This window comes from Myotis yumanensis, unplaced genomic scaffold, assembly GCF_028538775.1.
Source record: "Myotis yumanensis isolate MYYU_CA2020_CCGP unplaced genomic scaffold, mMyoYum1.0.hap1 SCAF_2, whole genome shotgun sequence".
Taxonomy (NCBI): Eukaryota; Metazoa; Chordata; class Mammalia; order Chiroptera; family Vespertilionidae; genus Myotis; species Myotis yumanensis.
The window spans coordinates 77,399,611-77,417,062 of NW_027223753.1; the positions used below are offsets into that span (position 1 = coordinate 77,399,611).

Below are 17,452 nucleotides of genomic sequence, written 5' to 3' on the forward strand. Positions count from 1 at the left end.
AGCTTCACTGAGGTATAATGACAAATAAAATGATAAAATATTTAACGTGTACAATATGATGATTTGGTACATGTATACATCAAAAGGATGCCCTAGCTGGTTTGGCTCAGTGGATAGACCATCGGCCTCAGACTGAAGGGTCCTGGGTTCGATTCTGGTCAAGGGCACATGCCTGGGTTGTGGGCTCGATCCTTAGTAAGAGGCATGCAGGAGGCATCTGGTCAATGATTCTTTCTCATCATTGATGTTTCTATCTCTCTCCCTTTCCCTTCCTCTCTGAAATCAATAAAATGTAAAAAACAAAAACAAACAACAGGATTCCTCCAACTGAGTCAATTAAAACATGTATCACCCACAAATTTACCACCCTTCTTCTTCTTCTTCTTCTTCTTCTTCTTCTTCTTCTTCTTCTTCTTCTTCTTCTTCTCCTCCTCCTTCTCCTTCTCCTTCTCCTTCTCCTTCTCCTTCTCCTTCTCCTTCTCCTTCTCCTTCTCCTTCTCCTTCTCCTTCTCCTTCTCCTTCTCCTTCTCCTTCTCCTTCTCCTTCTCCTTCTCCTTCTCCTTCTCCTTCTCCTTCTCCTTCTCCTCCTCCTCCTCCTCCTCCTCCTCCTCCTCCTCCTTCCCTTTCCCCTTCCCCTTCCCCTTCCCCTTCCCCTTCCCCTTCCCCTTCCCCTTCCCCTTCCCCTTCCCCTTCCCCTTCCCCTTCCCCTTCCCCTTCTTCTTCTTCTTCTTCTTCTTCTTCTTCTTCTTCTTCTTCTTCTTCTTCTTCTTCTTCTTCTTCTTCTTTTTAGACTAGGCAAGTCAGGGGATCCTTTATGTTGAAGGGTCCTACCAGGAGCCCTTGATAAATTTAAAAGTAGGACCGGATAGGGAGGAAATAATATTTCTGGTTGACTCAGGAGACCACCCTTCTTTTTTGATGAGAATAATTAAGTTTTACTCTTTTAAAATGTTCAACTACACAATAATGTTATCAATTATAGACACCATATTTTACATTAGATCCTCAGACTTTATCTTATAACAGAGTTTATACCCTTTTAGCAACCTCTCCCTCTTTCCCCCATCCCTGAGCCCCTGGCAGCCATTTTTTACTTTCTGTTTTGTTTGTTTGTTTGTTTGTTTTATAATTTCTAGCCTTTTCTTTTCTGATTCCACATATAAGTGACATGTGGTTTGCAAATATTTCCTCTGATTCCATAGGTTGCCTTTTCATCTTGTTGATGGTTTCTTTGCTGAGCAGAAGCTTTTTAGTTTGATGTAATGCTGTTTGTTTATTTTTGCTTTTGTTGCCTTTACTTTTAGAGTCAAATAAAAAACTCATTGCTATGATCAATGTCAAGGAGCTTACACCCTGTGTTTTCTTCTAGGAGTTTTATCATTTCAGGTCTAACATTTTAGGTCTCTAATTCACTTTGTGTTGATGTTCGTGAATGATATAATGTGAAGGTCTGGTTTTATTCTTTTACATGTGGCTATTCACTTTATCAACATCATTTATTGAGGAGGCTATTCATTTCCTGTTGTATATTGTTAGCTCCTCTGTCAAAAATTATTATGCATCTATGTGTGGGTTTATTTATGGGCTCTCTATTCTGTTCCATTGATCTATGTGTCTTCTTTATGCCAATATCATACAGCTTTGTGATATAGTTTGAAATCAATAGGTGTGATGCCTCTTACTTTGCTCTCCTTTATCAAGATTGCTTTGGCATGCTTTGCTGGTTTGGCTCAGTAGATAGAGTATTGGCCCCTGGACTAAAGGGCCCTGGGCTCAATTCTGGTCAAGGGCATGTACCTAAGTTGCAGGCTATATTCCCGGCCATGGTTGGGGCATGTGCCGGAGGCAACCAATTGATGTGTTCCTCTCACATCCATGTTTCTCTCTGTGTGTCTCCCCCCCACCCTTCCACTCTCCCCCCCCCTCAAAAATAAATGGGAAAAATATTCTCAGGTGAGGATTAACAAAACAACAACAAAAGATTGCTTTGGCTATTCAGGGTCTTCATACTTTTATACAAATTTAGAATTTTTTTCTTTTATATCTGTGAAAAATACCATTGGAATTTTGATAGAGATTGCACTGAATCTGTAGATCACTGTGGGTAGTATGGAAATTTTAACTATATTAATTCTTCCAGTCCATGAGCATAGAATATCATTCCATTTATTCAAGTCTTCTTCAGTTTTTTTCATCAATGTCTTATAGTTTTCAGTGTGCAGCTCTTTCACCTCCTTGACTCAATATACACCTAGATATTTTATTTTGGTTGATGCAATTGTAAATAGTTGTCCTAGTTTCTCTTTCTGATAGTCCATTGTTAGTGTATAATAATCTATTTTATTTTTCTATTTTGATTTAGTATCCTGAAGCTTACTAAAATTTTTAATGAGTTCTAAATGTTTTTTGGATGATCTTTAGGGTTGTCTATCTACATTAATAAAAGAGAAACATGCAGATTGGTGTCACTCCACTATGCCCACCAGCCAATCAGAGTGACTATGCAAATTAACCCAACAAAGATGGCAGTTAATTTGCATACGCAGGCGTGGGCAAAGACTGAAGACTGAAGAGGCTTGGCATCTCTGCTGCGGCCGGACCAAAGGCCTGGGTCCCAGGTGCCGGAGGAAAACTGGCACCAGCAGCCAGGGGAAGGAAGGCCTATTGTGCGAATCTTCGTGCAACGGGCTTCTAGTATATAATATCATGCCATTTTCAACTAGTGACAATTTTCCTTCTTTCTTTCACAATTGGATGGCTCCTATTTTTTTTTATTGTCTAATTTCTCTTGTCTAAGACTTCAATATTATCTATAATAATCTATAATAATAAAAGCATATTATTATATTATAAGACCTTCCAGATGAAGCCGGGGCTGCGAGGGAAGCTTGGGTCCTGGGTGCCAGAGGGAAGCCGGTGCCAGCAGCTGGGGGATGGAAGGCCTACTCTTGCATAAATTTCGTGCATTGGGCCTCTGGTGTTGAATAAAAGTGGTGAAAGAAAAGACTTTCAGCCTTTTACTCAAATTTCTAATTCAAAGCCTTAAAATATAAAAATTCTAGAGGAAAGCATAATTGTAAATATTCTTAGCTTTGAATTAGGTGATTGGGATTTTTTGTTTGTTTGTTTTTGTGTATGTGTGTATGTGTGTTTTAGATATGACATCATTGAAAGCATTAGCAGCAAAGAAAACAATAGATGAATTGGACTTTATTGACATTTAAAAATATTATGCTTCAAAGAAAATATTAAGAAAGTGGAAAGGCAAGCCACATAATGAGAGAAATTTGCTAATCATGTATGTGGTAAAGGACTTGTTTCCAGAATAAAAAACTCTTACAATTCAATAATAAAAAGACAAGCAACTGAATTAAAAGATAGGTTCATTAAAACATATATATTTTTTCCTAGGCTATACTTACAATAAATTGGTATTTTTAAAAATTTATCTTTATTGTTGAAAGTATTATAAATGTCCTCTTTTTAAATCAGTAACCAGATTTATTATATCACCTCCCTCACACCCCTCCCCAGGCCTTCAACACCCTATTGTCTGTCCATGGGTTATGCATATAAGTTCTTTGGTTAATCTCTTCCCATCCCCTTCCCTCTGAAATAAGTTAGTCTGTGGTTAACACGACAGTCTGTGCACTGGAGGGAGGGTCCCAGGTTCGATCCCAGTCAATGGTCTACACCTGGGCTGCAGGTTCCATCCCAGCCCCTCCCCACCCTCCCCTGTCAGGGCCAGTACAGGAGGCAACCAAGGATGTGTCTCCCTCACCTAGATGTTTCTCTCTCTTGTCTCTCTATCCTTCCTCCACAGTGCCTTCCACCCTCTCTCTAAATTCAATGGAAAAAATATCCTCAATCTTTGGGTAAGGATTAAAAATAATAATAATAATTAATAAATTTGTATTTTGAATGACATTTTCACTTGAAGTGATATAAGATAGATATTATGAGCACTTCAGACTACATATGTTGAGAAACATACTTTCCTCACTTGGTCACAAATTTTAAAGGTGCTATCTCAAGCTTTCTGTGGATGTCTACTAGACTTTCCAGTTAATAAATCTTGTTAAGGTGTTGCTAGTAACAACAGCAGCAGGAAAAACAGTGCCTTTATTTCCCTCTTCTTAAAATTAAACAAACAAAACCCTAGCATTTAAAAGTTAAATAAATTCTAACTCATGACACAATTATCAAATTAATTTCACATAGAAAATTCATTTTTGTTCTTGATTTTTGTGTGGTCCCATTCTGTTAAGAGTTAGTAATTTTCCTTTACTTGCTTTGGAATTGCTAATCCATAGGCACCATGGAAAGCCTAATATAGAGAATCATTTTATTTGTTTCAAACAGGAATTTTTATTACCACAGCATCTGTTACAAATTGACAATAGATGGTAACAGAGGTTTTTGTACAGCTCCTACTCTACTGATCCTGTGCACTGGATTTGGAAAAGACCTATTATAATATACTTCATATGTATAGTACATTCATATTAAAGCTCACAATCAGGAATTTCAAAATAAGCTGACTCCAAGGTAATCAATTAATATACTTTAAACAGTGCACTGAAGAATTTCCAGTAACCAGATTTATTATATCATGTGCATTACAATGAAATCACATAACTGTCAATTATATTGCTTCATTTCATTAGCAGAGAGGCCTGATATTTTTGTATAGCGAACTGAGAATTTATGGCACTTAGTATGCAATTGTACTATAAATTGCTTTATTTTTTAAAATGCCTGCTTGTGTCATGGTATGATTGACATTTTGGCAGGACTATGCAGAACTCTGGAAATAATGTTTATTACTTAACTGGTGCAAAAAAAATGTTTCTTGTGGAAAAAATGGTAATTGCTTTGGAAACATGTATGACTTCATGGTAATGGCTGGGTAGGGGATCATTCTGAACTATCTTTATATATTTTCATTAATTACCAAAAATATGTGCTTGTGCATTCATTCACTGTACAAATATTGTATGAATGCCTATTAAATACCACATACCGGAATAAATACTGTATGTACTGTGGTGAATATAACATACCTGGTTACTGCCATTGGCAAACTAATAGTTCTGTAGAGGAATGAGAAATAAGCAAGAAGGCATGGTTGGTGTGGCTCAGTGGTTGAGCATTGATCCAGGAACCAAAAATCATGGGGTTCGATTGTTTGATTCCCAATCAGGCACTTACCTGGGTTGGGGGCTTGATCCTCTTAGGGGGCATGCAGGAGGCAGCCGATTGATAAAGTTCCTTATCGATTTTTCTATCTCTCTATCTTTTCCCCTTCCTCTCTTTCTTTCTAAAAATCAATAAAAACACATTTTTAAAAAAGAAATAAGCATGAATGTATCTTTATGTACATACACACGTGCAGGTATTGATTACCAAATGGGTTGGTGCTAAACCAAGATTTAAAAGAACATGGCGAATATAATTAATTCAGAAAGACTTTAACTCCCTCTATCAAATAAGGAATATAAAAAGGTACAGGAAAAAGAGAATGGGGAGAAAGAAGGTTTGCACAGACCTTTGTGTGTTCTGTGAGTTCTTCCCCACTTCAACTCAATAAAAGAGACCATTTGAGTTCAGTTCTTCAAGTTAATAAGGCTTTCATTCAGACAATTCTGGGAGTTGGCATATGTTCCTTACAGTGGGGAGACCTAGTGGATGGTCTATTACCTAAGAAATGTAATAGGCATGACATACACCGCTGGCTCCCATGGGACACCTTGAGCGGGAAGTGACTGTAGTATACAGCCTGCATTACCTGGTATTGCTGAGACAAATGTATGTTTCCTTTGGACTAAATTTGAGCCAAGTGAGAGACAATATCAGCCTGGAATCATCTGAAATTCTGTCTAACAGCAGATCATTCCTGAAGAGGCAAACTGACTTCAACAAACAGAATCTATTTAATTTAATCTATATCTTGATTTCAGAGGCAGAGATTATGGGAGTCAATATTAGTACATCACCAGCTTCAAAAGAAACTATAGGTGAAAGTTCTCCCAGTGAGGGGACTTTCCTAAGAACTCAAGAAAGGACCCATGAGAGAGGTACCTCTGACCACCTGCCTGACCCAGAGAGCAGGATGCCAACTCACAATACTACCAATAGAGTGAAAACTTACCTTTCTTCTTTCCTATGTTCAGTGAAGGAGTCGGAAACCACAGATGGGCCAGAAAAAGTAAAAGGGAAAAGTTACTTGAACTTCTTTCTTTGAATTTCCTTGTATTTACAGATGGAGTTAATAGCACCATACCATAGAGTTATTCAGAGGTTAAATGTTAAATGGGATAAATATATAGGAGCTGCTTAAAACAGTGACTGATGTATATTACGTAGTATGCAAGGATTAGGTATCATCTTAAAAAGAAGCAGTAGTACCCAGATACAGTATCAAGGAAACAAAGGAAGGATGGTTTCAAGGAGTGTCAAACATACAAGAAAAATGAGGGAGGTCAACAGATGAAAAAATAATGAGTTAGTCCCAAATTGCTTCTGTTTTGGACTGCAATCTGGACACACAGACCAGGTCTCCAAGGTCAAAGGGAGGTAAAACTGTAAGAAGTAATTCAAACAGGGAAGGAAACATAATAATATACAGTTCTTCAAAAGGTTCATAATTCTGTATTTAATACACGATCTCAATGCTCCACACTGGTTTTCCTCTGGAACTTTAAAAGCAAATTTGGCTTGACACAAAACAAATATTTTCAGCCTTATTCAATTATTTTGCCTAAAATAATTATTTCCCTCTCTTACTGTAAACACTAACTTCCAATGACTAAAGTACAACATTGTTAAAGAGAAAGGGTGCTGCTTGTCTTTGTTAAATGATAAACATAGTAGCAGGAGCACATTGCCTTAAATAAATCCAATATTCACCGCCACGCTTGTTCATCCTTAGAAGCACCCTATTGATGTCATCACGTAGAGTAGTTGTTTAGAATGACTTTTTAGTAGGTGACTCACTCCCATTCCCATTCAGCACTTCCCCATGGAGTTGTGGCTCCTGGTGTAGGAGCGGGGACTGCACAACTGTTGGGAGAAGAGATATGTAGTTTGAAAAACTCCAAAAGGGTTCTGTAATGGGTTACCCACTTCCTCGCACTTCCCATACATCAATCAATGTCCCTCTAATCCCACTGCCATCTCTGTACACACTTGGGAGACAGATGGTGAGTGTCCAAGATGACATAATGAATTAATGTCTTTTTTTAATGTTAAGAGAAATGAGATTACTACAACTCACTTTAATAACATTTTTATTAAGGTATAATTCATGAAGCATACAAGTTACTCATCTAAATAGGACAGTGGCTTTTAGTATAGTCACAGAAATGTGGTACCACTCCCATGGTCAATTTTAGAACGTTTTCACCAGGGTTTCAAAGAGAAACCCTGACCCTGTAGTTATCACCTCCTACCCACTTTATCTCCGTCCCCCACCAGCCTTTAGCAACCACTAATCTACTTTCTGTCTCTGTAGATTGCCTATTTTGGAAATTTCATATAAATGGAATCACATAGTATGTTGCCTTTTCTGACTGGCTTCTTTCTCTTTGTAGAAAGGTTTCAAGTTTCATCCATGCTGTATAATATATCCGTACTTTGTTCTTTTTATTGCTGAAAAATATTACATCATACGGACATTTTTGTTTATCCATTCATCTGTCGATGGACATTTCAGACATCTTTTGTCACTGAATTTCAAATATATGATGTACCAAACCATATCATCAATTTAATTTTGGATGAGATTAATGGATTACTGCTATCTGTACATATACTCAGCTAACTCAAGAGACTGATGCAACTTGGAAAATGTAAACAATGATGGACATGTCAGCATAGCCGTCCCTGAGCTGTAGGGATCATCAGTTCCAATTGCTAAGGAGCGAACATGGAGCAGCCACCCTGGGATGCATTAGCTGTGCGGAGGAAATTTCCAGGGTTCTCGGGCACTGGAGTCAGCTCCCCTGTTCCTACGCTGCTGCTAACTAGCATTGACACTTTATTTGCAGACTGAAGAACAAGCAAGGTTTAAATCATCAAGGATTTTTAAAAGATGGATTATTTACTACTTATATCAATCATTTTAAACTGGAGCAAACATCTCTTTTTAAAAACATAGCATCTTTTAAACCTCTGCTAAAATATTAAGGCAAATAAGACTTTTTTTTTTTTTTTTTGGTCTTGGCAGTGTATACATAAACATGCAATGCCTTGCTTAAATATTCATAGACTCCCAGTTCGCAGTACAATAACTTAATAATAAAATATTTTGAAGAGGGAACGATGCTGTGGCGCTCGCGATACCACTAATGGATTTGAAGAGGATGCTAATGCATTGTAGGAGGAAGTGAATTGCGCTCTCGTGTGTAAAGGAGGATTATAAAATATAATTATGAAAAAGCAATAGTGGCAGGCTTGAGGAAGTTCTGTTGATGTGTGGGTACTACAAACGACATGTTTTGTTGATGCGAAAGAAGGCTTAGATGGATATTTACTGTGCCGGCAATCTTCTCTATCCGGAAACATGGAATGCATTATAGAAACGGCCGTTTTGCAAACTCCAGAGTGAAAATTAAATAGTGTAAGATGGAGGCTGACAAGACCCATGCAGCCTCTCATTTCGAATAACAGTTGTCTAGGAAAGCTAAGCTTTCATATCAAGAGCTTCATGAAGTCACTGGGGGGAAAAAGTGATATAACTGGCAAGGGAGAAGAAAAACTTTTTTTCTGTAAAAAGAAGCTTAAGGAATTGAAGGAAGTTAACTCCTGGTATCTTGCTGGGAGTGGAGGCAGCATGAGGACTTTCTGAGTGCCACTTCCTGGGTGCAGCATTGACAAATTGTGGGTGTCAGTGGGGGCAACGACATGGGGGCACACAGTTAGAACCTTGACTTCTTTTTAAATTTCCAAATCTAACCTATTTTTGAAATATTTTAAAACAGATTTTTATAGAGAGAGGAAGGGAGAGGGAGACAGAGGGAAACATGAGGAGGCAGGGAAACATGGATCAGCTCCTACTGTCTGCCCCCTAGTGGGCATGGAGCCTGCCACCTGGGCTTGTGCCCTGACCAGGAATCAAACTGGCAACCTTTCAGTGCACCGGACGATGCCCCACCAACTGGGCCACACTGGCAAGGGCTCTGACCTATTTTTTTCCCCTAAGGCTCTGCCTCTTCAGGCAAAATAAAGACATGTTCTTAGAATATTGATCTGATACTGAAAAAAAAATGCACAATACCCAATCATCAATATGTGTAAAAACATCAAAAAGAGGGATCTTAATTGATATAGTTTAAGTGTCAAGCCATAACCCCTTCCCTTCATGGGAAATTCTTAACCACATGCTTAAAGCTTGGTGTTTTACTCCAATACTTTTTTTTTTTTTAAATGTATCTTTATTGTTGCAAGTATTACAGATGTCCCCTTTTACCCTAGCCTTTAAACAAGGGGTATATGTGACATAGCAGTAGAGTTCATTTTTCAGAAGCACATTAAGTAAATGAGTGTTGCCCTTTAATGGAGAGATTTGGGAAGATAAATGCGTGTTCAAATAATTTTGACATTGTTTAAAACATTTATGAAATGCCATGTTTCTGTAAAGAAATTGTTTAAAAAGTATGAAAAAATTCAAACACAAACTATACACACACCAAGTTTAAATAGTTGCTAATATTTGCCATAGTTAGTTCAGATCATCCTTTCTCCCTCCCTCCCTCCCTTCCTCCCTCTTTCTCTTTCTCCCTACTCACTTCTTATACAAGGAGAACTCGACTGATACCCAAGTTCTCACCATAATTTCATCTCTCTCCTTCCTCAGAGGAAGCTACTCTTGAGAGACTGGTATGAACATTTTCCATGCATTTTTAAAGAGCAGTTTTAGGTTTACAGCAAAATTGAGAAGAAGGTACAGAGATTTCCCACATCCTCCCTACCCCACATATGCATAGCCTCCCCATTATCCATATCACTCACCAGAGTGGTATTTTTTTTTTTCTTTAAACAAAGATGAACCTGCACTGACACATCATAATCAGCCAAAGTCTCCGGTTTACCTTAGGGTTCACTCTTGGCATTGTACATTCTATGGGTTTGGATAATGTATAAAGATATATATCCATCATTAAAATATCATATGAAGTATTTTTACTGCCCTAGAAATCCCCTTTGCTTTGTCTACCTGTGTCTCACCCTGGAAACCACTGATCTTTTTATCTTTGTAGTTTTGTCTTTCCCAGAATATCATATAGCTGGAATCATACAGTATGAACCTCTTCGGATTATAATATGCATTTAAGGTTCCTCCATGTCTTTTCATGGCTCATTTCTTTTTAGTGCTGAATAATCTTTCATTGTTTGGATGTGCAAAGTTTATTTATCCATTCACCTACTGAAAGACATCTTGCTTACTTCCAAGTTTTGGCAGCTATGAATAAAGCAACTATAAACAGTCTGTGTGCAGGTTTTTATGTGGATGTAAGTTTTTAACTCCTTTGGGTAAATACCAAGGAGAGTGATTTCTGGTTCCTATGGTAAGAATGTGCTTAGTCTTGTCAGAAATGGCTAAACTGTCTTATCAAGCAGTTGGACCATTTTGTACTCTGGATGTTCCTGTGGCTCCACAGCCTCACCAGCACTCGGTGTTTTCAGTGTCCCCCAGTATTTTGAATGCTTTTTAACACTTTTGAATGTATGCATGGATACCTGTATTTACGCTGTGATTTAAAAATGCACATTTTTGGTGTTCCTTTAAAGGTCTTTTACAAGTTGCTTTTTTTTTCTCTCAACACTATGTTTTAGATTTATTTGTATAGAATATTTAAATTGCTATATAGTATGCCATTGTATTAATGAGCCATAGTTTTTAATCAATTTTGCTCCTGAAGGACTAACTATAAATATGAATATACTTCATACGTTAACAGCTATTCAGATTTTTATAACATTTTATTTATATCATTTGTTCACTTTTTGACTAAAATTTTTGTTTCTTGATTTTTTAAAGAGAAATTATGTCTATGTTCTGGATAGTACTAATTTGTCAGTTATGTGTGCTATAAAATCTCCCAATCTGTGGTATTTTTGTTTGTTTCCTTTTTGTTTAAAGAGTTTTATTCACATTGAATTTTTTATTATAATGTTCTCAAATTTAGAATCTTTTATCTCCTGTAGTTTTGTGTTTAGAAATTCTCTTTCACCCTAATATATTGATCTATTCCTTTATATATTAGGTCTAATAATTGCAAAGTTAATAATTCATGTTGAGGTCTTAATTTATTTTTGTGTGTGAATGTGTGTGTATGTGTGTGTGTGCACGCACACACGTGTATGAAATGTGGGGTAAAGATCTAGTTGTATCTCTTACCATGCAAAGCTAATTTCCATCACCATTTTATTAAATAGTCCATCATTTCCCAAGTAATATGTAATGCCGTCTCTGTCATACACTAAGCTCATATTCAGTATAATCAATAGCCTGTTTCTAATTGAGTAAATAAATAGAAATAAATTGCTAAGCGTTATAAGTGTGTATGTTTAACTTTTCAAGAGATTATCAACCAGCTTTTTATGGTGTCTGTATAATTTTTCATTCTTACCACCAATGTATGAGAGTTTCAGTTGCTCAAAATCCTCACCAGCATTTGGTATGATCAGTTACCTATTTATGGATTTTTTTTTTCAGATGTTTCTTTCTAATGAACTGACCATTACATTTCCTAAGTTCTGAAATGGCCAACAGACCTCAGAAAGACATTTCTTTAGGCTCCTGCTTATGGATTTTTAATACTAGCCATTCTCATAGGCAAGTAGTGGTATCTCATTGTGTTTCATGTTTTTGTTTGCCATCTGTATATATTTTTTGATGATGTGTCCAAAAATTTGTCCATTCTTTTATTGTTTTTTTATTATTGTTGAGTTTTGAGAGTTCATAATATATTGTGAATACAAGTATTTTGTGAGATATGTGATTTACAAATATTTTATCTCAGTTGGTTTGCTTTTTATTCTCCTAAAAATATCTTTCATAGATCAAAAATATTTAATTACTAGTGTCCTGGTGCACGGATTTGTGCACATTAAAAGGAAATTAATTAGAAGAAATATTTTAATATCGCTATTTGCCCTTTCTCTATAATAGAAGTGTCAACCAAATTCATGATCAACAATGACAGATCGAAACACACATGTGCGGTTGGCTCCAGTGAGAGCTTTATATGTATTGTGCATGAGTGAGTCAACTTAGCCTTTTATAGATATAGAATAAACTTGCTTAATTAGACATGCTTTCTGATGTAGCTAAACTTTTTCCAGCCCAGTGAAGCACCCCAACTTCTCTTTCAGGTAATTGTCAGCAACACAGCAGTAAATATCAACAAGAAGCAGATAATTATTGTAGATCACGCAGGGAGAACAAAGGATAAAATATTTAACTGCAGCAATGTTTGACTATATTCTGCGCAGTGAGAAAACCTGAAGTCATTGTCAAGGTCCACCATTTCTTACTTCTTTTCAGTCGGGTTTTTTCTAAACTTTCTAAATCTCCGTTTTCCAGTTAATGAAAAGAAAATAGGATTCTACCCAAGTCTCCTATCTACCTACTCCAGGACTTCTGTGAGGATCAAATGAGATGAGGCACATAAAAACACTTCACAAACATTTGGTTAAAGTGTAAAATGTTTGCACTGGCTATAAAGCAAGTCATGTTCCTGGACTGAAGAACTACAAGGAGGCTAGTTGCTAGGGAGAGGAAGCCGCGAGTTGCTATGTAACTTCATTACCTGGCACCTACAGCGACCGTTTCCGGGTTGGGCTGTGGGCTGCATTTTGCATCATGGGGTCTTGGCAGCATTGGCTGCGATTTGGTGGGGTGTCGCTCCAGGGTGGTGGCAGGGCCTGTGTCCCACTTGGGGGAAGCTGAGTGTTGGTTTGTTGGTGCCAGGTTCATGGTGACAGCCAGTGTATGTCATGGCAGCTCTTACGTTGAGCGTCTGCCCCATGGTGGTCAGTTAGCATCATAGCTACCGGTTGGACAGTCGATGGACACTTAGGCTTTTATATATATAGATAATAAAGTTCAATTTACCATTTTTTTTTCTTTTATTGATTGTTTTAATGGTATTATGTCTAAGAATTCCTTGCCTAACTCAAGGTTAAAAGACTCTACCCCCCTCACCCCCTCATGTTATGTTTTTAAACATGATAGTTTTAAATTTTACATTTAGGCCTATGCACCATTCTGATTTAATTTTTATAGTAGGCATATGATAGGAATAGGTAGATGTTCAGGTTTTTTGTTTGTTTGTTTTTAATCCTCACCAGGGGATATTTTTCCCATTGATTTTTTTTAGAGAAAGTAGAAGGGAGAAAGGGGGCAGGGAAAGAGAGAAACATCAACATGAGAGAGACATATTGATTGGCTGCCTCCAGAACTCACCCCAACCAGGGCCCAGGATTGAACCAGCAACCCAGGTATGTGCCTTGACTGGGAATGGAACCCGAAACCCTTTGGTGCATAGGCTGATGCTCTAACCACTGAGTACACCAGCCAGGCCTTTTCAGGTTCTTTAATATAAACTAGAGGCCCAATGCACCTTGAAATTCATGCAAGAGTAAGCCTTCCTCCCCACAACTGCCAGCACCGGCATCGCTCTAGTACCCAGGACCCAGGCTTCCCTCCAGCTGCTGGCAGGCACCTGGGACCCGGGCTTCCCTTGCAGCCCCGGCTTCGTCTGGAAGGTCGTCCAGAGGACTGCTGGTCTAATTAGCATATTACGCTTTTATTATTATAGATGTTTAATTATTTTGAAACACTTGCTGAAAAGACTGACTCTATCCCATTAATTGCCTTTGTACCTTTGTCAAGTTCAATTGGCCATATTTGTGTGGGTCTGTTTTGATATATATTGTTTGATACCTGTAGCTGTATAGTAGGTTGTGAAATTACATAGTATGAGCTCTCCAACTTTTTCTTTGTCATAATTGTTTCAACTATTCTAATTCCCTTGTGTTTCCATATACATTTTAGGTTTACTTATTGATATCTCTAAAATTTCTACTATGATTTTGATTGAGATTATGTTAATTTATAGATCAATTTGAGGAAAAATTTCATACTAACAATACTGAGTCTTCCAATACATGAATATGACATATCTCTTCATTTTAATAGATTTTATTTAATTTATTTCATTAGTATTTCATAGTTTTTAGCATATAGATCCTGCACATATTTTGTTAGATTTATATAAAAGTCTAAATGGCACTGCTTTTTAATTTCCTCTTCCAAATGTCCATATGCAGTGTATAAAAGTGTACTGAATTGCACTGAATCTATGTTTATTTGAACAGAATTATCATCTTTAAGATATTTAAACTTCTAATCAATTAAGTTGGAACATTTCTCTTTTTATCTAGGTATACTTTATGTCTTTCAGTAATTTTTCTCTTAGTTCTTTATAATCTTGTGGCAATTACAAATTGTATCATAATAAGATTTTATTTATAATTGTTTGTTGTTGCATAGAAACACTATTATATTTTGTATTTTAATATTATTCTCAATAGCATTGCTAAACTCTGTAAGTCAGCACTGTTCAATAGATATGAAATATGAACCATATAAGTAATTTAAAATTTTCTGGTAGCTACATTTAAACACACAGAAAAAAAAAGATGAAATTAAGTTTAATAATATATTTTCTTTAATATAATATATACAAAAATTATCATTCTAACATAAATCAATATATAAATTACTAAAATATTTTATTCTTTTTATACTATTTCACCAAATTTGGCATGTATTTCATACAGATCTCAAATTGAATGATTAATTTTCAATGGTTAAAGTAAAATATAGTCTGCTAAAACAATGAGAATTCTACCTAAATAATAATATTTAATAAAATAAAATTTGTATTGCTTCAGTTTTAAATTTTATAGTCAAGTTAATTAAAATTGAATTAAAAATTCTCTTCCATAGTTGCACTAGCCACATTAGACACATGAAGCTAGTGGCTACCTTAATGGACCGTGTAGCTCTAATTAGTTCTAATATTTTTCATTTTTCTTTACAATATTTGGCTTTATTTTAACATTTTCTTTTCTTCTAATTTTCTTGAGTATATTCTATTGTATATTTATTCCAACTGGATGATTATTTTATTATTTTTCCTTTTGCGTTAAGATTATAATTTCCTTCAAAGTACTGCTTTACGTATGTCTCATTGGCATTCATTTTAACATTTGTTCTAATTCTAATTTCATATCTTCTATGACTCATGAATAATTTAGGAGTGCTTTTTCAAATTTCTAAACATATGAGATGTTGTTTATGCTAATTTTTCCTCTTCTACTGGTTTTGAAAATAAATGTTTTGTTTGTATTTTTAGTGATTACCCCTAAAATTTGAATAAGAAAGATTTAAACTAAAATTATTTGTTATCTCAAACTTTTTCAAGATAATAATAGAGGCTAATTTATTTGCAATCACCCACCCCTCAGTGTCTCTTTCAATATGTGGGTAATTGTTGCACAATGTTTTAATTTATACTTCGTCTTTATTACATACCACATTTGATTATTATTTTTATAAAGTAAATGCTTGCTTGCTAATTTATATGTTCACTATTGTTTCTCACATCTCACTCTTTCCATATGGACTCAGTTTATTTTTTCATAAAATATGTCTGTTAGCACTTCTTTCAGTGAACATTTGTAAACAGTAAATTTTCTTAGCCTTTTTTGGGAACAAAATGGTTTAGCTTTCTCTCATTATTGAAAAACTAGAGGCCTGGTGCATGAAAGTTTTGCCCAAGTTGGGCCCCTAGGCCTGACTGGCAATCAGAGCTGACTGGGGTCTTCTGGCTGCCTGCCAGGGCCTTCCTTCATTCTGCACCGTCCCCTGGTGGTCAGCACATGTCATAGCGAGCAATTGAACTCCCAGTCTTCAGATCGAAATCCCATGGGGACACTCTGCATATTAGCCTCTCTCTCTCTCTCTCTCTCTCTATATATATATATATATATATAGATAGATAGATATAGATATAGATAGATATAGATATAGATATAGATATAGATATAGATATCCTATAAAATAAAGAGGCAATATGCAAATTAACCCTCACTCCATCACACCATCACAAGATGGCTGCCTAGGAAATGGAGCTTTTGACGCTGACTGGCATAGAAACTGACCAATCAGAACCAAATCTGTGTGAACTACGAGGAGCCAATGGCTGCCTAGGAAGCGGAGCTTTTGACACTGACTGGCATAGAAACTGACCAATCAGAACCTAATCTGGTTGAACTGTGAAGGCAGAACCTAAGGTGGGGGCTGAGGAAGGGTTTTAAGGGAAACAGCTGTTTGGTGTAAGGTGTAAGAAAGCAGTTCAATTTTTTAATGACCGGTTTGGCAGTATAGTGCATATGACTGGCTATCAGTCCAGATATAGGGATTATGTATTTCTGTTTGCCAAGAGCATCTCCTCCTGCTGAAAAAGCCCCCCCGCCCCCCATTTAAGCAATCCTATCTTATATAATTTTTCTATACTAATAAAAGGGTAATATAAGGGTAATATGCTAATTAGACTGGGTCAACCGGCCATCTTCTGGACGTCTGACTTCCTTCTTGACAAAGTCATGGTGGTGGGGCCGAGGCAGAGGCAGTTAGGGGAGATCAGGCAGGCAGGCAGAGAGGTTAGGGGTGATCAGGCAGGCAGGCAGAGAGGGGTTAGGGGCAATCAGGCAGGCAGGCAGAGGCAGTTAGTGGCGATAAGGCAGGCATGCAGGTGAGTGGTTAGGAGCCAGTGGTCCCAGATTGTGAGAGGGATGTCCAACTGCTGGTTTAGGCCTGATCCCACAGGGGGTCCCCGATTGGAGAGGGTGCAGGCTGGGCTGAGGGAAGCCTCCCCCCCCCCCCCGTGCACGAATTTTGTGCACTGGCCCACTAGAGTGTGTGTGTGTGTGTATATGTGTGTGTGTGTATATATGTGTGTGTGTGTGTATATATATATATATATATATATATATATATATATATCCCACATTCAAAGACTATAAAATCGTGTTGTTTACCCATATCTTCAGAAAAAAAATCACTTCTACTGCTGTGGTAAACAACCTGCTTCCCTATTTATAATGGTCTGGCCCTCTAGCAACTTCAGCATGAAATTATAGCTAATTTGCCTACAAATGTCAGGTGGTCATAATAATCTGGCCATTCAGTGTGTATATGTGTATCTACACTAATAAAAGAGAAACATGGTAATTGGCGTACGACCGCTACCCTTCTCATTGGCTAATCAGCGTATCCTTATGCAAATTAACTATCAGCCAAGATGGCGGCCGGCAGCCATGCACTGAAGCGAGCAGGGAGGCTTGCTTCCTCCAGGGACTGCAGACTCCAACGTTC

General features: G+C 37.0%; 2 pseudogenes; one reads left to right on the plus strand and one right to left on the minus strand.

Annotated features, from left to right (window-relative positions):
• Window positions 1–17,452, plus strand: part of LOC139002459 (CREB-binding protein-like) — a 76,137-nt pseudogene that overhangs the window by 19,966 nt on the left and 38,719 nt on the right.
• On the minus strand, window positions 11,718–11,831 carry LOC139004697 (small nucleolar RNA SNORA2/SNORA34 family; annotated as a pseudogene).